This window comes from Oryctolagus cuniculus, chromosome 5 (assembly GCF_051225735.1).
Source record: "Oryctolagus cuniculus isolate XC-2025 breed Fujian yellow rabbit chromosome 5, ASM5122573v1, whole genome shotgun sequence".
Classification (NCBI taxonomy): Eukaryota; Metazoa; Chordata; class Mammalia; order Lagomorpha; family Leporidae; genus Oryctolagus; species Oryctolagus cuniculus.
Genome location: NC_142871.1, coordinates 156,297,025 through 156,320,857, shown reverse-complemented (window position 1 = coordinate 156,320,857; position 23,833 = coordinate 156,297,025). Strand labels below are relative to the sequence as shown.

At 46.2% G+C, this 23,833-nt stretch overlaps 1 long non-coding RNA gene across 8 annotated transcripts in view; it reads right to left on the bottom strand.

Moving 5' to 3' along the window:
- The window catches only part of LOC108177400 (uncharacterized), a 129,958-nt gene that overhangs the window by 24,873 nt on the left and 81,252 nt on the right, over positions 1–23,833 (bottom strand). For 3 of the 8 annotated variants that reach the window (XR_016234807.1, XR_016234805.1, XR_016234806.1), the window contains 2 exons: positions 21,576–21,657; positions 1,671–2,543 (listed from right to left, as the gene is read on the bottom strand). This is a non-coding gene — a long non-coding RNA (uncharacterized LOC108177400). Of the gene's footprint in view, positions 1–1,670; positions 2,544–2,564; positions 2,808–21,575; positions 21,658–23,833 lie in introns of those variants that run through there. The other 5 variants (XR_016234801.1, XR_016234803.1, XR_016234800.1 and 2 more) reach the window with 5 other exon arrangements.

Sequence of the window (23,833 nt, the reverse complement as noted above, 5' to 3'; positions counted from 1 at the left end):
ATTAGCAATAGTTAAGACATGGAATCAACCCAAATGCCCATCAGCTGGAGACTGGATAAAGAAATGATGGGATATGTACACCATGGGATACTACTCAGTGGTTAAAAACAAAAAACAAAAATGAAATCTGGTCCTTTGCAACAAAATGGAGGAAACTGGAAAACATCATACTTAGCGAAATAAGCCAGTCCCAAAGGGACAAATACCACATGTTCTCCTGACCTGTGATAACTAACAGAGCACCTAGAAGGAAATCTGTAGAAGTAAAATTGACACTTTGAGAAGCAATGACTTTGAATGGCCTTGTCTTGACTGTTGAAGAACAGTTTTCATACTATTTGTTGAACTCTTTACTTAACATAGAGTTAATCATATGTGATTAAAGTTAACTGAAAACAGATCTAAGTAAAAAATAGAAGTAGGGATAAAAGAAGGAGGAAGAGGGGTGGGGGTGGGGTGGGAGGGCGGGTATGGTGGGAAGAATCACCATGTTTCTAAAGTTGTATTTATGAAATATATAAAGTTTGTAACTGTGAAGTGGTATAGTTCTGCATATATTCCTATGGACTTACTTCTAACGGTACAGTCTAAAAACTTGCCATGGGACCCAAAATCCCCTTAAGCTGGGTGGTAAAAATAGCATTTGAAGTGTTGAAATGGTCATATAAATAGGATTAAGTATTTGGTAATAATAACAGAATTAAAAAGGAAAAAATGCTCCAACATGGGAATCAGTCCACACAGCAGATTCATAGAATGACAAACACTTTAAGTAGCACTCTGACCTCACAATCAACCCTTAAGGCATTCTGGTCTGACTGAAAGCCCGTGAGAGTATTTCAGACATGGAAAGCCAAGACACTGTGGCAAAAAGTGTCCTACATGAAGGACCTTGGTGGGTGAGACCCCAGCAGAAAGAAATGGTCATCTATGAAGGATGTACTTTTCTCTAAAGGGAGGAGAGAGTTTCTAATTTGCTTATGGCTTCATCTAAATATTGAAGGAGTTTGTGGATTCAAAAGGCTTCCATAGCCTAGGAAGCTCATGGCAAAAGCCTCAAGTGATCACTGACATCATACATAAAAGTGTTAATTGTTAAACCAACAACAGGAGTCACTGTGCACTAACTTCCCCGCAGGACCTCTGTCCTCATAGAGTTGTATTATGAGAGTTAATAGTAAAACTTGTTCTCAAAGATTTACTTTATTTTAGTGTATTAAATGGAGGATATTCTTATGTTTCATAAGTTATAGTTATGTCTAAGTGCTCGCAAAAAAAAATGTATCATTCATGGTTTCTTCTTTAAAGCTAATTGTCTCAAAAAAAAAAAAGAACACTTAGAAAAAAGAAGTGAAATAAACTTCAAGATGCAATGACTTTGAAGAGCCCTTGTTGCTCTCGACTATTGAGTGAGGAATAGTTTTTTTTTTTTTCATAAAATTTGTTGAACTCTACTTAGTATAGAGTTAATCTTCTGTGTATAAAGTTAGTTGAAAATAGATCTTAGTAAAAAAATAAGACTGGGAATAGGAGAGGGAAGAAGAAGAGAGGTGAGAGTATGGGTGGGAGGGTGGGTATGGTAGAAATAATCACTATGTTCCTAAAGCTGTATTTATGAAATACATGAATTTTGTATTCCTTAAATAAAAGTTTTATTTGGGAAAATGAATAAATAAATAAATGCAAAAAATAGTCGATTAATAGTGTAATGACAGCCCCTTCCACATCACAAGATAGTTGCTCCTTGGGCCTCCCTTTCTCATAAGCATATTCCAAGAACAGAGTGGGCTTTTGGAGTGCATCCAATGAGCTCTTTTCCAGATAGGTGCCATAGAAGGGAGGGTTTCTTGCAGGCTTCCATGGAGTGGAGTCCTGAGGATGCTGGGGGATGCAGTGCAAGGGGCCTAGGGTTCCTGCAGAAGAGGCTAGGGAACAGGCTCGAGGCACTAGGAGGAGTTCTGTAGAGAAAAACTGTGGACGTGAAGGAAGTATCCCAGGTGGGCATGCAACATCTGGACTCTGTCCTGGGACACGAAGCTAAAGGCGTGTGTCACTAGTGTCACCAAACTCCAGGACCCCTGACCCAGACATAGCACTCACAAACAGCCTCAGTGAAGTAGAGCTCTCCCCATCGCTGGAAAGAGGCAAACATCCTGTAGACTCAGCAGAGAGAGAACCCCGGGATTCCACAGAGGAGCTTCCTGCACGATGCTGCTCGGTGCCAGTGGCAGTTTTCATTACCTTCCCGTCTGTCAGCATTTGATCAGTCAATTCAGCTCCTCAATTAAGTCGGAAGGAAGAGAGTCAAACTGATTGTTTTACTTTTTTGTACGAACTGATTGTTCAACTCAGACAAAAATGTTGATCCCATTTTGCATGCGGAGATAGTCGATTTAGAAGAATTGTTCTTGCTGGCCTAAGCCGGGGGAGACACAAATTGAATCTGACACTGCAGCAGAAGCTGGCATGTGAGAGAAGGTGAAAGCATCAGTGAAATCCTTAGAGGTTTCTCTCTGCTTCCTCGGGGTCTTGCAGTCTGGTGGCTAAGGCAGAAGGCTGCTAATTATTGACAATTTAATAAACATTAGGTAAACATTTATAATTGGTGCTAAATCAATAGCACAGAATCACTGGTGCTCTCTGGCCAGCAGAGTTGTGAGAGATACTGGATGACAGGTGAGAGTGTGAAAAGCAGCCTTGAGAGCAAAGTCAACCAAAGTCTGGAACTGTCTGCCTCATTATCTGGCCAAGGAGGTCAGGAAGAGGACTCCTGGAGGAGCAGTATTCTTCCCTTTGGGCTCTCGAGCCTAAGCAGGAGGAACAGATGCCAACAGGAATTAGCTCCTTGATCCACACTGTGTGTGCGGTGCGTGCAAGTGGAAATGTTGACCACAGATGCAAGCTACTGTTCCTAACTAAGGACTAGCTGGAACAATCTCTTTGTATGCTGAATGTTAGGGGTATTCTTGGAGCAAATGCAAATGGCAACATAAAAAGAAAGCCAGGAAGTTCAAAATACAGGAAAAATTTACAACTGGAGTCAAGATAAAAGGACTAGGGAAATGAAGTAATTCTAAACGCGTGGCAAGTGATATGAGACATGTCCAGTAAAGTGAGGCTCAAACTTCTAGGGAAAAAGTGGAATGGCCGGTCCTTGGTGAATGCAAGCCTAAGAAGAAAGAAGTGTGCAATGCTGTTGGGGCTCTAGAGAGAGATGGAGGGAAGTCCTGTAGAACAACCATTATGAAACTCTTGGATCAAGCGCATAGGATATGATAGAAAGCCCCCAAGTTTGTTTGTTTATTTATGTATCTTTTTTTTTTTTTTGACAGGCAAAGTTAGACAGTGAGAGAGAGGGAGACAGAGAGAAAGGTCTTCCTTCCGTTGGTTCACTCCCCAAATGGCCGCAATGGCCGGAGCTGCGCCAATCCGAAGCCAGGAGCCAGGTGCTTCTCCTGGTCTCCCATGTGGGTGCAGGGCTCAAGCACTTGGGCCATCCTCCACTGCCTTCCCAGGCCACAGCAGAGAGCTGGACTGGAAGAGGAGCAACTGGGACAGAACCAGTGCCCCAACCGGACTAGAACCCGGGGTACCGGTGCTGCAGGCGGAGGATTAGCCTAGTGAGCCACGGTGCCGGCAGCCCCCGAGGTTTATTAAACTCACCAATCACATTTATCTATTCTATACTATTCTAAGGGGGGAGGGGGTACAAATAGCATCATTTGAAGTGATGTTGAAGCAAGAAACAGAAAGCCAAGTGCTTCAGTGTCAACAGTTGGAATTTAGGAAGAGAGGGGAGTCACAGAGTTGAGCAGGTGGCTCTGCGGATGATTTTGTGGGCAGGAGCTAAACCACTGCTTTATTTATTTATTTATTTGTATTATAAATATTTATTTGAAAGACAGAGTTACAGAGAGAGAGACCAATGGCCAGGGCTAGGCCAGGTTGAAGCCAGAAGCTAGGAGCTTCATCCAGGTGTCCCACATATGTGCAGGGGCCCAAGCACTTGGGCGATCTTCCACTGCTTTCCCAGGCGCACGAGCAGTGATCTGTATTGCAAGTGGAACAGCGGGCACTCAAATCAGCACCCATATGGGATACTGGCTTCACAGGTGGTGGCTTTACCCACTACACAATGCCAGGCCCACTGGATGGTTTAAGACACCAGAGTGGTAAGCTTTTAGCTGAGGATAGCGTGCATTTCATGAAGACAAGAAGCCAAATATATGCCCAACAGCTCACTGATCTGATCAAGAATGCTCTCATAATTCAAGTCTGGCTAAAGGTGGATAACCAGATAGTTTTTTTAAAAGGGAAACCTCAGAGAAGGCTGATCTGTCTCTAAGGATTGTGCCTGGCTGCAAAGAGAGTGGAGGGAGACAGCCCCAAGGTGTTCATTCTTTGAGATCCACCTTTGTTTTTGAGCTAAGGCCATGTTCATCTCAGAGTGGTCCCAGCCAATGACTGAGCAAGACTGTGTTAGTCATCTGAACCCAGTGTAGGACTCCTGTACCAGGCAATCTTGGCTCCAGGCCTCGTGAGGGCCTGGTAGAGACTCTGACCAGTGTTAATGAAGTCGGATGGCTCCCTGCCCAGCCCTTCTCCCCTCATTTCCTGTCATAGGTGTTTCACACTGCTCAGCACTGTCATGGAGGTGGTACTAGGAGTAGCCCAAGAAAACTGGCACCAAGTCTCCATCATGGGGTGAAGGAATAGAGACAATGTGGAATATACATACTGTGGAGTGTTGGCCTTAGGCATGAATGAAATTCTGACACCTGCTACAACATGGACAAAGCTTGAGATTATTGTAATGAGAAGAGCCAGACATAGAGAGCTCTCACTTATATGTGGAATATAGAAAAGTCTAACATAGAAACAGAAAGCAGATTGGCAGTTACCAGGGTATTAGAAGGAAAGGGTAATAGAAAATTATTATTTAATAGGTATAGAATTTCAAGTTTGCAAGACTGAAAGAGTTCCAGAAATTGGCAACAATGTGACTGTTCTTTTCTTTAAAAAAGCATTCATTTATTTGAAAGGCAGAGAAAGAGAGAGAGAGAGAGAAAGAGAGAGAGAGATCTATCCACTGGTTCCTTCTCCAAGTGGCTACAAGGGCCAGGCTGAAGCCAGGAGCCAGGAATGCTTCTATTCAAGTCTCCCACAAGGGTGGCAGGGGCCCAAGTACTTGGACCAAAATCTGCTGCTTTCCCAGGTGCATTGACAAGGAACTGGATCAGAAGTAGAGCAGCCAGGATTCAAACTAGTGCTAGGATTTGGGATGCTGGCATTGCAAGTGATGTCTTAAGCAGCTTTGCCACAATGCCAGCCCCTGTGAATGTTTTTAATGCTACCGAACTATACATTTAAAACTAGTAAAGTGATTGCTTTTATGTTGTGGATGTTTTATCACAACTAACAATGATGAATTATTTTTAAAAAAGTTAAGGTTTGGGGACTGGTTCACTCACTACTGAGTGGTAATGGGGATTCCATCTCATGTGGTACGTGAGTGGTTGATAGTCTTTGACAAAAGGTAGTAGCCCAATTTCCAAAACTTTCCCAATATTAACCTGGGAGAATATTGAAGTGGATAAGAATGCTTGTCCACTGCTCTCATACAGATCCTTGAAGTGTGTGGGAGGGTGGGGCTGGGGCTGATGCCATCATTCAAGTTCATTGTGGGCTGGCTGTGATTAAGCTACATTGTCACCCCATAGAGGGATACCTAAAAGCCAAGGGCATTTAACAAACAGTGGAAACCCAAGTGTGAAGGCCAGAGGACCTCCTTGGCATCTTACAAGGGCCTTTACTGCTGCAGCAGGAGAGCAGGTGCTGATAAATGAAGACCCAACTCCAAAGACATTGCATGTTAAACCTCTGAAAGTCTCACAGGCCAAAGTCAAGGTCCTGGTTGGGAAAACCTGGGGCCCTGATGCAGGGCATAGGGATGCCTGGCAATACCTTGGCTCCCCTGACTCTTGGCTCACTCTTCCATATAACAGCTAGTGCTCCATCCCGTGAGAAGATACTGTGGATGACTCCCCTACTTAGGGAAGCAGCACTCCCTCTGCTTCCCTCATCTCCCAGGATTTTCCTTGCATCCACCCTTAGCTTCCAGGCCAATTCCTGGGGTTAAGTCTGAGCATATCTCAGCTGGGAACACACTAAGTCTGATATGGTAGAAAAAGATGCAAGGTCTCCAAAGAACAAAAAAACCCACAAGCATCAGCTGATATGTAGCAGCAGGAATACCTGATACTGGGTTCTTTTTTAAAAAATATTGGTTAATCTATTTATTTGCAAAGTAAAGTGACAGAGAAAGAGACAGACACACACACACACAGAGAAGAGAGAGAGAGAGAGAGAGAGAGAGAGAGAGAGAGAGAGAGAGAGAGAAATCTTCTATCTATTGGTTCACTAATCAAATGCCCATAACAGCCAGGGCTGGGTCAGGCCAAAGCCAGGAGCCCAGAACTCTATCCTGGTCCTCCATGTGATGGAGAGACCCAACTACTTGAGTCAACACCTGCTGTCTCCCAGGGTACGCATTAGCAGGAAGCTGGATCTGAAGCAGATTAGCCAGGATTAGAACCAGGCACCCCAATATGGGATGTGGACATCCCAAGTGGTGGCTGGATTCTAAGGGTGTTCAGTCAAGGGCCTGTAACATAAGACTGGAATATGGTGGAATACTTTGTGTTAGAGCACTCTCTCAGGGATATGGTATTTCATGCCCTGGTGAGGACCCAGGAGGTGGTACAAACCAGCTGTTAGGATAGCTCCTAGCAGACTAGAGAAATCTATGTCCCATGCTGAGCGAGGCTGCAATGTCTGAATTTTAGTAGATGGTGTAAGAAGAGAATGGCAGGCTTCCAATAGGTGGATATATCCAATGAGATGAGAAGACACACAGAGCTTCATGTCCACCAACATGGACCAGAGGCTGCACAGTTCAGGAAAACTATCAAGAAGGCATTGGCAAGAGGCAGTGGCATCATTAGGAGGTATAGCAGGTTTAGAACAGTAAAGAGGGATTATCATAGAACTTGACTCATTGATAGCAACAGGGACAATGATACCCTGAGGGAATAGATGCCACTCTTTAAGGTCAGAAGCCATTGGTTGCGGTGATTGAAATAACCAGCAATATAGGAGCAGTGGCCAAGAAGCCAGTGTTGTGAAGGTAATGAATTGAACATGGCTTCCGTAGAGGAAAAACAGATGGGTAGCTGACGAGGGTCCTGCAAAACATAAGCAAGGTGTACTCAGAGAAAGGGAGAAGTGATGAGCAGGAGCCCAAGGGAGTACACGCCAATCAGAGTCACTGCGTAACCCTTAGCCAGTTTTCAGACCCAGAATTTGTTGACTGTAGAGGCAGATGGGTTCCTCTGCTACACCGTGGCAAGCGTATAATGCAGTCAGCCCCCTGGCCCTTCCCCAAAGGGATGTATGACTATTTGCTTGAGTGACTGTACACTAAGGCAATGAAAACACCTGACATTTTTTAGGGTGATTAGACACAAAATTGATTTGATATGTCTATATACAGACCTGGCCCTGGATTAGTGTGAGATGATGTGGGGTTGAGTAATAAAAAGAGACCTGCCCAACATCTAACTTGCAGTGGAAGCCCAAAGACACGACACACCCCACAGCTATTTGCCCAGTTCTTTGATGTGTAGTTGAAATTGGAATACTCAGCAGTGGGGGTCATCCCCATGTTATGTTGTTGTGATGGACAAAGCTCTACTGGCCTAGTGGAGAATTGTGGAAGCCTCTGTACCTGCTTACCACCCTAGCCAAGACAGTGAGATGAAACTTATCATCACAATCAGATTTGGAAATGGAGGGTGCCCGGTAAGAACCTTCTTAAAGAGCTAAACATGCAGGGACTGGGGAGGTGGGGTGGTCTCTAACCCTGCCCACCTGTCTGGCTCCTGCAGAACTTGTTGGGGATGGCCCACTCAGAAGCAGCTGAGTGCCACAGGCAAGGATGGAATGCTGTCCTCCAGGATATAGTACACACACTGAGTCTGACACCTCCATGCAAGGCTGTCTGATGCTGTCTCCTTCAGTAGGATGAAGATGTGGATTTGGGAATCCAGAGATGTAGCTAGGAATGGTGCACTTGCCGTCATTCCCAGTGACCCACAGGGAGTCCTTCTGCCTATCCATGAATTCTGGTTTTTGCAAGGGTAGTCCCCCAAGTGCACAAATGAACCACAGAATAGGGCTGCAGCCTGGCACTTTGAACCCCTGTGTTGAGAGATAAGCAGACAAGAAAAGGAGTCACCCTCTTGGTTCTGGTATCACCCCTGATCAGAAGGGGGCAGAGCTGCCAGTACCCAGTGGCAGTGAGAGAGCACATGAAGAAGACAGCAATGCTCTTGGAAGTCTCTTGGTCTTTCCTTGATCAACTGCAGTGGTGAATGGAGAAGTGCAGCAACCCTGGCCCAAGAACAAGATGTTTGCCAGGGTGAAGAAGGGTGTTCATCTCCGTCTCTATTTGTTGACTCCTTCAGCTACACCAGCTTTGGACCTGAGGTCACAGCCTTCTCCAGGTGGTCTTAGACAGTGACTAAGACCCTGGTAAAAGCACCCAGCTGTTTATGCCAACACAATACTCTTTGGAAGACCGGCTTGGCCTAGACCTCTTTATTGGATGGGCAGAATCTTTGTCAACTCCTCCCACTCATCCCTTCTCCTTTCTACTTCCTTCAGTGGGCGTCACCCACAATAAGCTTTTTGCTAGTCTGAATACAGTTTAATATCTGCTTCCTGAAGGAACCCATCAACACACTGCTGAAGCCAGGTTCTGAACACAAAAGTTCATCATCGCAGTCTCTTTACTTTGGAGTGTTTTTAAGCATGTTTGCAATAGAAAGTTCTTTTTTAAGGAAAGAGAATTCAAAAGGGACAAGAGAATATCTTAAACATTGAGTATAGATGAGGAGAAATACAAATTCCTAGCTAAATCTATAAAACTAATTATTGTGAAAATCAGAAGATACAACTTGGAAAAAATAAATAAGAATGAATAAAGTTCCTGGCGACATTTGTCACCAGAAAGCAATTGAGCACTGGGACAGAAAAAAATGGTTATAATCTTAGATGTCTTATTTTATGCCAGTAAGCAAAGCATGAGTAACAATGAATTAGAGATAATTTGAAAGAAATTCTTACGAGATAGGGCAATAAATATGACCTTGTTTCACCAAGCTTGGGAAAGAAGAAACACAAAATTGAAATATGTTGAAGGAAGCATATACTGTATTGAAGACAAATAGGGCTGTTGTTAGGGGGAGAGACAGAACAGGAAGCTACATGAAAAAGACACACATCTCTGAAAATCCATGGACCTGCAAGGGGATGTATACCGGAGACAGGACAGATAAGGGGACAGGCACAGAAGAAGTTTGTGGTAGTACAGGAGGGTGTTTCACAAATCAAGTTCATTGTCAAAAATTGCTTAGGAGATCTTTAAAAGGCAGTTTCTTGAGCCCCTATTTTATCATAAGTTCTAGGGGTTGTGTCCTCATATTTATGGTTTTATAACTCCCCAAGTGAATTCCCAATATGAAGACGGAACCACTGGAGAGCTGAATACAGAGTGGAAGGTCCCTCACGCATTCTTCTTTCCTTTTAAAGATTTATTGATCATTTATTTGAATGGCTGCAACACCCACATGTAGACCAGGCCAAAGCCAAGAGCCAAGAACGAACTCCATCCTGGTCTCACAGGTGGGTGGCAAGGGCCATCTTCTGCTGTCTTCCCAGGCACATCAGTTGGAAGCTGGATGGGAAATACAGCAACTGGGACTCAAATCAACATTTCAATATTGGACACTGGTGTTGCAAGTGGCAGCTTAATCCACTGTGCCACAATGCCCACCCCACAAATTTTTCTCTCCCCTTCCCAACATTCTTCTTAAGGGCCAGATAGGCACAATTTGGTGATGGTTGGCAGGTCAACTCTCTAAACATATACTAGAAGCTTCCTTTGGCCAAAAAGCAGAGCAGCATACAACTTTCTGAGTTTCTAATAAGATTGAGGAGGCCAATGAAGAAACGACTGTCTAAGATTTAATTATGGCCAATTAAGTGAGGGTAATGTTTAACAAGCAAGATGAGAGGAGTCTCAGTGAAAATGTGACTGAGTCCATGTATTTTGGACCAACGCATGACTTAGATAAACTCCCAAGGTGAAGACATTTCAAGCAATGAAGCACAGGGGTTCAAGGTATTTCAGAAATTTCCCAAACACTTAAATCCTACCAGGAAGACATAGATGAGATCAATGATGAGGAGAAAGAAAATCTAAAACAAATAAGAAACCAGCAAACACAACTGATGTGAGCCTTCATGATAGTTTCAAGCTTGGCTGTCCATTGAGGGCCTTGGAAAAAAAAAATACGATGACTTCCATCTTCAGTGTGGATGGCTACTTGGAGGTCCTTGTCTTCCCACAAGAAAGAATCCAGCACGGGACAGAGCAGTGGTAAGTAAGGGAGCAAGGCTTAACGGGGTAGGGCATCCTTAGAATGGGTGACACCTCTCCAGACACATCTGAGTGAGATGCCCAGTCTACATTTAGACTGGGGTTTATGAGGGTGTGGGGTCCACTTCTTCCCGCTGTTTCTCTTTGCTTCCCACCTTCTTTTCCTGCACAAAGTATTTGCTGGGCATGACATAAATGAAATTTCTCCCAAGATTTTGTACCCAATGTCATCAGACTGAGTAGCCCTCTTGGCATGATGCAGAACGGATTCTCCCAGGGTGCCTTCTTTGGGGGATAAGGCTGGGACCACCAACAAAGTCCCTGGTGTATGGACAGGACTGTAGTGTAAAAACAGGGCTGCTTCCAAGGCCTGCTTCCAGGCTGCTACATTCCCTTCCACAGGTGTTTCTCTTCCCTAGGCCCCTTGCACACATGCAGCCTAACTTTTATCTTCCTACCAAAACCATCTCTCCCTGGGACTCTTATTCAAGTTTTATTATTGTCTTTCCCTCTCCCTCTGTAATGCTACCTTTCAAATACATAAAATAGATCTTTTTAAAAAAAGAACTATTTAAATGCTCCACACGCTGGACAGGCATTTGGTAGTGTAGATAAACCATCATTGGGGACACTTGCTTCCCATGTTATAGTGTCTGGGTTCGAGTTCTGGCTCTGCTCCCAATTCCAGGTTCCTGCTAAGGCACACCCTTGAAGATAGCAGTGATGAGTCAAGTAGTTGGGTTCCTGACACTCTTGTGGGTGAGCTGGTTTGAGTTCCTGGCTCCTGAACATTTGGGGAGTGAACCAGCAGTTAGGAGATCTCTCTCAGTGTGTATATCTAGCTATCTGTCTCTCAAATTAAAATAATAATAATAATAAATACCATAAATAAATAAATAAATAAAATCTCCCTAGGTGATTCCAATAGTCAACTATGCTTGCAAAGTACTGCTCTGGAAACTCAAATTTTAAAGGACAGGATGGGAGGAAGGATGCAAAGTAAAAAGTCTGTAAGTGACACCGACATCATTTTGTCAGAATGAACTAAGGTTAGCAAATGAACAAAAAGGCAAACCAAAGCACCTGTATACTGTGCTGGAGGCCAGCTGGCCATCAGATGCAGGAGAGGCCTGCTGTTTGGGAGGAAATCAAGAGAACATCGGAGGCTGGAAGTGCGTCACTAGCTTCCTGATTTTCTAAAATGGGTAGAAATGGATTCTGTAAACTACGGATGATTGAGTTTGAAATGGATCCAGGACAAGATTCTCGCATGTATCACTATAGCACTGTTATAACGGGCACCTGAATGAGAACCAAGTTATTACAGCCCCAGCATGGGTTCACAGGAACAGGTCCCATTAGTGTGGCCTGTTCCCAGACCTCAGTGGGGGTTGGCAGGCATCTGGACTTCAGCAAAACCATTGGCAGTGTCTCTAGTGACAAGCTTGTGGTTAACACGTAGAGCACTTTGGCGAGCCTTGTCATATCCAAACAATACCCAGTAATGGACTGATATCAAACCTGGTGAGGGACTCTTGGGGTCTTGGAGTTCTGCCAGAAAAACAGCACCCAATCCTGCGCATGCCTCAGTATTTTCACCAGTGACTTGCAGTGGAGCGTAGTTCAGGAAGTTCATGAAAAAATGGAATGAGGGGCATGTGAGCTAAGCTGCCTCTAGCAATGCCAGTGTTCCATATGAGAGTGCCAGTAGAAGTCCCAGCTGCTCCGCTTCCAATCCAGCTCCCTGCTAATGCACCTGGGAAAGCAGCAGCAGGTCACCCAAGTATGTGGGGTCTTGACACCCATGTGGGAGACACTGATGGAATTCCTGGATCCTGACTTCGGCCTGGGCCAGTCCGGCTATTGCAGCCAATCTGTACCATCTCTCTGCCCCTGTCTCTCAGACTTTGCCTTTCAAATAAATAATCTTAAAAAAAAAAAAAAAAGGAAGCATGTAACCAAAAGATACGCTTGTTTTGTTGTAAAGCAAGTGTTAAAATCCATTAATAGTTTTTTTTCATAATACCCATTTTCCATGAACTTTCTGTAAGCCCCAAGTATTCACGGATTTCAAAATTTTTCATCAAAATAAGCTTATCTTTTAGTTCTATTTTTCTGCAAACTTTTTGAAGTTCCCCTGTATAACGAGCAAGTTCATCACTTCTACTGGAGGAATAGCTGGGTTGGATAAGGAAATATCATATGGAACAGTCACAGTCTTAAAAGACTTTTCACTGTTCTAGAATTTGCCATTGTTTCTGGGTATAAAGAGTGAGGAATCCAGTGTGGACTCTGTCTCCGGGAGAACCACCAGCAGAGTGAAGCTAAATGAAAAGCAAATGAGAGGTGGGGTTGTAGCCCGAGAGTGAGACTCGAGCTAAGACGCCTGTATCTCCTATCAAGTGCCTAGGTCCCATCCTCAGCTCCACTCCTGACTCAGCTTCCTGCGGATGCAAGCCTTGGGAGGCTTTAGTGACAGCTCAAGTGATTGGGTCCCTGCACCCACATAAAAGTCCTGGATTCAGCTCCTGGATCCCAGCTTCCACCATGGCCCCAGCCATCTCAGACATCTGAGGAATGAACCAGTGGCTAGGCTCACTCTCTGTCTCTCTCCCTCCCTCCCTTCCTCTCAAACTAAAAAAGAAAGCAAGTGAAGGAACCATTTCTTTTTGTTAAGACAAAGGAAGACAAGATGCCTATCTTCAATAACTGAAAGTCTCTTTTCCAAAAAAAGAATTAAATTTAACTTGTGTGTTCTAAGGTGTTTAAACAAGTACCTGGGAGCTTCGGGGAGCCCAAGAGACTTTCTATATAGAACCAAATATTAACAATGAGTTGTCTGTAAACAAGACAGCTCCCTTGGGCAGTTGAGTTCTCCATCCTCGGGTGCATCTGGACAGAAGCTGGATGGTCTGTAAAAGGGCTGTTGTGTGGGAAAATCAAGCGTCAAATAAAAGGAGATGAGGGTGAGGGACATGTAGATCCTAACAAGCTATAAACAGACTAGACTTGCTTAACATGCTGGGCGTGTTTCTGACCATGGGGAGCGAGGGGTTTCTAGCTATAAGGAGGGCGGGAGGACAATGGATCTCCCATTGGCTGGAGCTCCTGTCTGTGCAGCAGTTCTAATTGGGCCAGCCCATGGCCCAGCTGGTCACTTTGGAGTAGAGGCTGCCCCATTCTCAATTCTACCTTGCCAGTGGGGCCCAGACTAAATACATCCTGAATTCTAACAGACCTGTAAGTGGGTTTTTTACTAAACGTTTGGAATTCATATCCCTGAGATGGGAGTTGCTCAGGAGGTGGGAACTGTTCTTTGGTTTAGCTACTGTCCCCCCGGACCTCACAGGGAAGCCTCGGCCTTCCCAGGGAGCCTGGGGGGACACAGCCTCTTCCCCAGTACATCGTTCTGTTTGATGAACACAGTCCAGGCTCTTCATGTGGGTTGAAGGCTCTGCCACCCCAGGCTCCAGCTGCACGCCAGCCCAATCTTCCATGGAGAGATCAGGTGTCTGCCGGCTCAGTGGCGGGAAGAGGGCAGGAAGGAAGTGGAAGCAGCGGGCGAATGGGTGGTTGACCTGCATTTTGACTTCTCTCCACCAACTGAGCCCTGGCCATTTCCCTGGAAAGTCTCAGAAGAAAGCATGTGTGGCTCTGTAGGAACCCAGTTATCTCCTGGGGAGCACGGATTCCAACCTAGGGGTGCATTCTCCTCCTACGAATATGGCTGACACAGTCCTTGAAAAATAATAGCCTGGCCTTATTTGTCTACTTTCCTATGTTCTTGTTCCTGGAACGGTCCTTAAGAATTGACATCTTCTGCTGTGTTCACTGTGTCTTTTGTTTTCTGTATTCTGATACTTTGACTTCTGGGGCCCTGCAGCCCTGAAAGGACTGCCCCTCCCAGCGCTGACCAACTCCCGGAGACAGTCAGGGACTCACCTGCCAGTGTGCGACCACCTCCACTGCCCACTTGCCCTAATCACCCCAGGACCAGGTACCAGTCAACCAGAGAAGGTCTCTGTGCCCCACGGTCCACTGAAGCTATTCCTACTGGACCACCCTCAGCCTGCTTCCCCCAGTTCTCCCATTTCCTCCTCTGAAAACTACAATAAAAGCCTACATTTTCCTCCCACTCTCTGTCCCCAGCGCTTTCTTATGTAGCTCTGTGTACTACAACCTCCATTTGCTAAGGAATTGTGAGTACAGCTTCTTCCTTCTTGACAGGCATTTCTGTGTCTGCATGGCTACCACACCTGATTAGAACAATGCCAGGGTACCCTTGAAACAACCAATGGACTTGCCTCTCTGATCCCACCTTACCCTCCGCTTGTCTTACTCCCTACAGAGCAGGCAGAGGAGATTCCCTAAAGCATGTGTCAGGGATCATCACTCTCCAAACCTTTCAGTCCTACTTAGAAGAAAATCCAAACTGACTCCCATACCCACGAATCCTACATGGTCTGGACCCTGCCCACCACTCCAGTGCCTCCAGCTAGACCCCGGTGGTCTCTGCCGGCTTACTCTACTCCACTCACACTGGTCCTCTTGCTATTCCCACAGTGCACCATGTTCCTCCATGCCTCAGGGCCTTTGTGCTAGTCCCTCCCACTCAAATCACCACATGACCTCTCTCACTCGCTACAAGTCTCTGTCCTGGATTCAGATCACCCCTGTTTCCACCACCACTACCATGTTGTCTAACTGGTCTCCCACAGACTTTTGCTCTGCTTGCCTTTTCTTCATTGATCCACCACCTTTCTGAAGTCACAGTGTGCATTCACCCAATGCTTGCTCATGGTCTCACCCCTAGAATATAACCCCTATGAGGGCAATCATGTCTTATTCATCTCTGTATCTCCAGTGCCTAAACCAGGCCTGACACATGCCCACGAAATGGTTTGGTGATCAAACAAGCCAAAGTTGGAGCCATCACTGCAGGGCCTTGGAGGTAGGGCATGGAGGTAAGTGCCTACCCATGCTCCTGCCCTACCCCATGCCCATCACCTTTTGAAAATGTAAGAAGTCCATCAGCTCTGTTTGGCTCCATCTAAGCCAGGAAGATGACACTTCCTTTCTCTGATACTCCTAGGACCTCCAGGTGTCTTGGACAGACCACCTTGCCTGGTTTGATAAAGATCCACTTATGTTTCCTTTAAACGAGTATTCTCCAGGGATCTTGGTAAGGCAATAGGGTTTTCTTCAAAGTCAAGTTAACCCTCAGTTGCCCACTTTAATTTGTCCTCATGTTACCATCTGCTTATTACAGCAATCTCCAAACACACGGTAGCAGGGTGAAGGGAGGACCCTACCAAAACAGCCATTAAACCATCTGTCTGCAGCTCTAGGTTAGAACACAACATGAAGTCTAGAAGGAGAATGACTGTGAAGTCACTGGCCAAATAAAGTCTGGGAATCACTGAAAGACTTAATTTGCCCAGATTATCCCCTAGACCCTGACTACCACAAGAAAGGGACGTAGTTGCACATCTATTAAATGATGCTCAACTTCGAGCTCTTGGTGAAAATGTTGATCATTTGTTCATTTGCTTGAATGTTTGAATCAAATGGTTACAACATTCAGACTGTGAGGCCTGACTGTGGGCTCCCAGCTAGGGAGCAGTTATCCTAGGGAATATTCAAATTGGGGAATGATGTACACCCAGGATATTGTTTAAGGCATGAAAATAAATTCCAACTTGTTCATACTAATTGCAGCTTCCATTTACATAGAAAGGAAATGAAAGGAAGGATGATAGATGGTGGTGCTGCTGCTGACTCTCATTTGATACCAACTATGCACCTGGCACTGTTCTACGTTCTTTACATAGAAGAATTTAATCCTCACAACAGCTTTGTGACGTATATACTGTAACTACCCCAATCTTACAGATAAAGACATCAGGGCAGAGTGTGGGTAAGTAACTTGTCTGGAGTCTCATAACTAGTAAGTGGTAGAGCACAGACTGAAACCCGGATGGTCTCCCTCCAGGACTGTTCTCTTGACCACTGCAGCATGTCAGCATCCCAGACACTGTAGGAAAGCAGAGGCCTTGGCACAACTACACCCGAAGGGAGAAGCTGAGCTCATTGTCCACTTCACTTCCCAAATCCATGGGGGGAGCATCCACCTCCTGAAGTGAGCAAATGCTACAAACCCAGGTGCGAGTGTGTGCATCCACATGGATGTGTGCATGTGTGTGTGCGTGTGTGCGTGTGCATGCCTGTGTGTGTGCAGGTGATCTCCTGGACAGCTGATTTAGCAGTCACTGCACATGCCACGGCTGCCTCCCCGGGAGACAGAATGACAAGCAGCAATGCATTCTGCTTTCTCCGGGAACTGCCTTTAGGATGATGTACAGTGCACACTTGTCCTCCCTCGCCGTTCCCTCCAGAGCCGTTATCCTCTGTCAAGCAGAACTTTCATTATGAGCGCTCTCCCTTCAAGGAGGCACGAAGCCACCAAAGTTGATTGACTCTGGACTTCCCCCCTCACTAGCACAGGCCCAGCGTTTCTCCCCATCTGCTGCCCCCTCCCCCAAAATCACCAGCTGGCACTTGGAGCTCTTTGATCCCTCTCAGCCTGGGTCCATCCTCGGCTCCTGGCAGCAGTCATGGTTGTAGTTAGAGGTGGGTTTGCATGCTGGCCTTACCTTTGTAGAATTCACTTTAAGCCTCAGTTTCACCATCAGCAAAGTGGGGATTATGGCAGTACCTACACTCATCGAATTTGTTTGAGGATTGAACTGTGTTTAAAAGATTTTATTGGGGCCACCACTGTGGCACAGCAGGTTAACGCCCTGGCCTGAGTGCCAGCATCCCACATGGGCACCGGTTCGAGTCCCAGCTGCTCCTCTTCCAATCCAGCTCTCTGCTATGGCCTGGGGTAGCAATAGAAGATGGCCCAAGTGCTTGGGGCCCTGCGTCCATGTGGGAGACCCAGAAGAAGCTCCTGGCTTCGGATAGGTGGTGCTCTGGCTATTGTGGCCATCTAGGGAGTGAACCAGCGGATGGAAGACCTCTCTCTCTATCTCTACCTCTCTCTGAAACTGTCTTTCAAATTTGAAAGGCAGAGTCACAGAGAGAGAGAGAAAGGGAGGGAGAGTCAGAGAGAGAAAGAGATAGTCCAACCCTGGTTCACTCCCCAAATATTCACAACAACCTGGACTAGGCCAGGCTGAAGCCAGGAACCAGAAGCTCCTTCCTGTTTCCCATGTGGGTGCAGGGGTCCAAGCACTTGAGCCCTCCTCCGCTGCTTTCCCAGGTGCATTAGCAGGGAGCTGGATCAGAAGTTAGAGCAGTTAAACTTGAACTGGCGCCCAACATGAACATAAAAACAACATAAGGCAAGAAATACCAACACTTTCCTTTGAATAGAATTTGTGATCACTGGAGTTGCCCCCCTCTCTCTCCCTTGCCCAGTTTCTTTTGAAGACCTCAGTCCTGGTAACTCAGAATGTCACATTATTTGGAAATAGATTCTTTACGAGAGCAATCGAGTTCAGATGAGGTCGTCACGGTAGCTCTAATCCAATAGGACTGACATCCTCGTAGCAGTCCTACTAGGTTAGAGGGGACTCGGACACGGACATGCGCACTAGGAGAACTCCTCCGCGTGAAGATGAAGGCAGAGAGCAGGGTGTGTCTCTGCAAGCCAAGAACACCAGCGGTTTATCAGAGGCCAGGAGACACACCTAGAACAGAGCCTCCCTCCAGCCCTCTGAAGGAACCAGCCCTGGCCACACCTCAATTTCAGACCTACAGCACTATGAAACAAGCAAGTCCTGCTGTTTAGGAAAACCAATCTGTGGTACTTACGTCTTCTGTGACAAACTGAAACAGCCATTGCCTCAAAGCCTACACGGCGGGAGAAATGTCTTTGCATTAGGAGAGCTAGCTGAGCTGGGGTTAAGTATAGGTGGTTCTGACTGCAGATTCATTCACCACTGGGAGTAACCTGGCCCGCGGGAGGGGTGGGGCCGGAGGAATTCCGTGACCCTGGGTTCATCTCTACCGCTGCCGTATTCTCAGAATGGGCTCGTGTGCTCCTTTATAGCTGCTGCGGTTCCACAGGGATCCTGGCACACAACCAACTGTTCGCCTGCGAAATGCTGCCTACCTGAACAAGCGCGATGTTCTCATTGCCATTGTGCTTGAACAGTGTTCCCTGGTTCCTTAGACCCGGAAACTGGTTAATGAATAAGGTTCTAGACACACAGAGATGCGGTCTGTTTTGGCAAGGTCACACAGCAGTGACTGAGACTGGAATAGAATATTGGGAGCAGGGTCAAGGGCCCACGAGACCTCCGACAACTGAGTGTGTCAGATTATGGTTAGTGGGGAGCCCTTGCAGTACCAGGAAGCTCTTATCTCCTCTTTCAGCCCCACAAAGCTTGGTTCCATCACTCACCAGTTGAGGAAATGGACTACCCAAAAATCCAGGCAGCAGAGGCCTGAAGGCAAGCAGCATGATAGAGCTGCTAGAACCTCAGGTCTTCCAGCAGAGCATACGGAACGAGGCCAGCACCAGAGTCCAGTCCTCTACAGAAGTTAAGATGGGCGTTCCTCTGTCGCCAGGGATGCACACCCTCCTAGTCTTACCACACCCCATTCTTCCTTCCCATCCACGCTATGATATCAGAAGCAAAAAGGAAGCGGGTGCTTCAGAGAAGTCTTAACCACGAAGTTTTAGATGGGGCAGACGGGTAGAATCAACCCATGCACGGCCGGAGCTGCGGCTCACTAGGCTAATCCTTCACTGCGGCACCGGCACACCGGGTTCTAGTCCTGGTCGGGGCACCAGATTCTGTCCCGGTTGCTCCTCTTCCAGGCCAGCTCTCTGCTGTGGCCCAGGAGTGCAGTGGAGGATGGCCCAAGTGCTTGGACCCTGCACCCGCATGGAAGACCAGGAGAAGCACCTGGCTCCTGCCTTCGGATCAGCGCAGTGCGCCAGCCGCAGCGCGCTGGCTGCGGTGGCCATTGGGGAGTAAACCAATGGCAAAGGAAGACCTTTCTCTCTGTCTCTCTCTCTCACTGTCCACTCTGCCTGTCAAAAAATAAAAAATAAAAATAAATTAAAAAAAAGAATCAACCCATGCACGTCACCGGGAATGAGTGTCGGTACTGTGTGTTGGAGCCCTGCTCTGGATTCCACTTTTTTTTTTTTTTTTTTTTTGACAGGCAGAGTTAGACAGAGAGACAGAGAGAAAGGTCTTCCTTTTCTGTTGGTTCACCCCACAATGGCTGACCACGCTGATCCAAAGCCAGGAGCCAGGTGCTTCCTCCTGGTCTCCCATGCCGGTACAGGGCCCAAGCACTTGGGCCATCCTCCACTGCACTCCCGGGCCACACCAGAGAGCTGGACTGGAAGAGGAGCAACCGGGACAGAATTCGGCGCCCCAACCGGGACTAGAACCCAGGGTGCCGGCGCCACAGTCGGAGAATTAGCCTATTGAGCTGCGGTGCCAGCCTGGATTCCACTTCTGACATCACTTCGTCAACTAAGCTTTCTCCAGGGGCCCTACTGGACCTTCTCAGCACAGAGTGCCTGCAGAAGGCCAGGGGCTCTGGTCTCAGCACCTTTTGGCCCTAGTCCTGCTTTCCCATCCACAATGCTGCTGCCAGAGCTCTCTTAGACTGTGGTTGCCACAGCCTACAAACCAGTACTGTCCAAGAGGGAGTCAATGGCAGCTGCAAAGGCAGACCACAGATAGAACTAAAACTTGAAACATATTAGCAGGCCCTTAAACATGAAAAGAAACCGATAAACAGGTAAAGACAGTTATAATTTTGAGTTTTGTATAACATTATCTAGTAAAAATATCATTTCAGGAGTGATCATTTGGGCTAGCCATTACGACACCCATGGCCCATACTGGATTGTCTGGTTTTAATTCCCAGTCCCAGCTCCTGATTCTAGCTTTCTGTCAATGCAGACCCTGGGAGGAAGAAGTGGGAGTTCAAATGGTTGGGTCTCTGCCACCCACATGGAAGACCTGGATTGAGGTTCTAGCTCCTAGCTCCAGCTCCAGACCAGACCTGGCCATTGTAGGCACTTGGGAAATGAAACAGGAGATGAGAGCTGTGTGTGTGTGTGTGTGTGTGTCTTTCTCTGTCTCTCTCTCAAATAAAATTTTAAAATTAAATCATTTCAACAAGTAATCAATATAAAAATTGCTAATTGGGGTTGTCATTTTGGCACAGCATGTTAAGCCACCAACTGCAGTGCCGGCTTTCCATATGGTCACTGGTTCAAGTCCCAGCTGCTCCACTCCCAATCCAGCTCTCTGCTAATGAAGCTAGGAAGGCAGAAGAAGATGGCCCAAGTATTTGGACTCCTGTCATCCACATATGAGACCCAGAGGAAGTTCCTGGCTTCTGGTTTCAGCCTGGCCCAGTCCCAGCTGTTGTGGCCATTTAGGGAGTGAACCAGTAGATGGAAGATCTCTTTCTTTCTCTCTCTGTAATACTGCCTTTCAAATAAATATTTAATAACAAACAAAAGTTGCTAATGATACAGTTTTGTTTTTTCAAGTCTTCACAGTTGAATATTTTATACTTGTGGCACCTTCCACTTGGACTAGCCACATTTCAAGAACGGGATTCCTACATGTGTCTGGTGGCTACCACATTGGGCTGCACTGGTTTAAAGCACTCTTGTACGACTTCACGTCTTGGGACAGTATAAGATTTTAGAGGACAGGCATTTTGTCTTACACATCTTTTTTATTTCCAGTGGGTTCCATGAAACAAGGTTCTAATACATTCTTTTTCCCCTCATTAAATTCTTGTTGAATTCAGTTCTCCGCCCTTACACACATACTTTTCTGTCTGAAAAGATTCCTCCTCCCTTTCCTTTATTTACCTCAAGGGCATATATATTTTTTTCCCTCCAGCTTAAAAGGCAGTTCTTAAGGGAACCAAAGATGAGCTGGCTGGAAGCCTCCTGAAACTGCACGGGAGATTTGCCTGGTCCACTGCTGCCATATCTAAGATAGGGAAGTGCATTTGCCTGGGAGCATTGCTGTCCCCGCCACAGAACTGAGTCGTTTTATAATGAGGGGCCGTGTCTTACCTTTGTACACCCAGTATGTAGCACAGGGCTTGGCACAAGATTTTTTACCACATAGCAGTTTGGTTCTCCTGGGCCAAATTGCCTTAAAAAAAAAAAAAAAAAGAATGAGAGAGGTCAGCCAGGACAAAAGTCACAGTGTCCATTATAATCTCTTCTTGGGAGTGACACGCCATCATTTTGCCATATTCTGTTGATCGTACAGACCTCCCTGGTCCAGAGTGGGAAGAGACTACACACCATGTGAATGAATGCCAGAAGGTGGGGCTCACCGGGGTCCTCTTGGAGCTGGCTACCGTGGTTAATATGGAGTAAGAGATGCAACACATAACTCACAGACAGCATAAATCCCACGTTCAGTCCTCCATGGCTCATGAGCCACGAACCTTAGGGTATTACACAAATAGCAAAATCAAGCCCGTCCCATCTCTGTGCACTCCTGGCAAAGATGCTGCAGCTGTTTCTGCATTCAGTGCTTTCTTGCCTGCTCCTGTGTGGCCTCACATGAGCCCCTCTGGACAAGCCAACGTCTGGTAACTCAACAATCTCCACAACAATGCGCAATGCACTCTTCTAAGGATACATGCAGTTTAGGTTGCTGAGATCAACGGCTTCATTCCTAAAAACCTGCAAACATGGAGGCTTTCTGCAGCTAGCAGCAATTAAACACATGGCCATTAGAGAAACCTAAAAGGGACATTTGGTTCACGAGTGGGAAAAATGCTGAAAATTTATCTAACATAGCCATCAAAGATCTAGGTAATAAAATACTAATACTGTAGGTTCAATGCTATTTATTTTTAAATTTAATGTCATTACATGGATCCAAAAGCCTTGGTAGGCAAACACTGCATGAATGTTCTTGTAATTGAAAGCAAGGATTTTGTCACCCTAATGGTTAAGCAGGAAGGGTACGCAGGCATGATATCCACAGAGAAACTATGGCGAGACCCTCCACATCGGGCTGTTAACTACACAAATATAATGGGTGTTTAGGGGCTCTGGGCCTCCCAGATCCTCTTATGAGCACTGTTTGTTTGTCTACAGTTAAGATTGTATTCCATTAGGAAAACGTATTTGACCATGGATTGTAACACTTAAATACGTATGTAAAACATACATGCAAACATTTCTGTACAGCGTGAGATCTAAAAATACATAGAAATTCTAGTTTTCTCTTCCATTCTTCTCCTGTTGCACCACTATGCCTGCCCCCCATCTTGAATCCTTTCAACATTGGGGAGGGAAAAAAAAGAGAGAGAACTCCAAGTCTTCCTGCAAGCAAACCAAATCATGAACAAAGGATAATACATCAGATTACAATATGGTTTGAGTATGTTTCATACCCCTCCCCCAATTTAACAGTACTGAAATGGTGGAAAATTAATCCCATTATAGTGCTTAGGAGGTGGGTCTAGTGTGCAGTCCCTGGGTCCTTAGGGGTGTGCCCTCAGAAAGTAGTACTAAAGAGAAGGCCAGGTATAAAAGTCTGAGTTGGGCCCAGCCCCCACTCCCAACCCTTCTGCTTCCTGGCTCACCAGGAAACCATTCCTCTGCACTTGCTCCACCATTGCCATTCCCCACCCTTACCACATGCCCAATCAATGGGGCTGCCTGACCTTGAACTTGACTCTTCAAGACTGAGTTAAATAAACTCCTACTATTTTGTCATAGCAACGAGAGGCTGACTAGTACAGATGGCCAGGGGTCCTGATGACTACTGTCATCAAAAGTCATGCTGAAAGCTGGAAGTAGTAGAACGATACCTTTAAAATGACAAGGAACAAATGATTTGCCCCTAAAACTCTATACCCAAACTAATAACTAAAGACGGGGGCAAAATACATACTTCCACATATGCAGTGCACTAGAATTTTACTTCTTATATCAATGTGGGCAGGAAAGAGGGGACGCATCTAAGTGGAAGAATTTAGCTGTTTACCCACCAGAAATGTGCAGGACAGTTTTCTGGGTGGCCTTGGACTGACCCGGGCAGTTCTTACTCTCTCCTTGTTGTAATTCTCAGGAACAATTATCCAATGTGCTAGGAACACACTATCCTGAGATCGGGAGGGACTGATCACAATGGCCTGGCATCAGTCCCAGTTCTCCCCTAGGAAAAGGCTGTCCTTCCGTACTGTAGCCTAGCAGCTCACGCGCCACTGATGTGTGAAACCCAGGGTGGGCCGCTTTTCTGGGGTCCTCCTGCTGCAGTGCAAGTGAGGGACACCTGGATGAGACTCCATCCACTCTGGATAGCT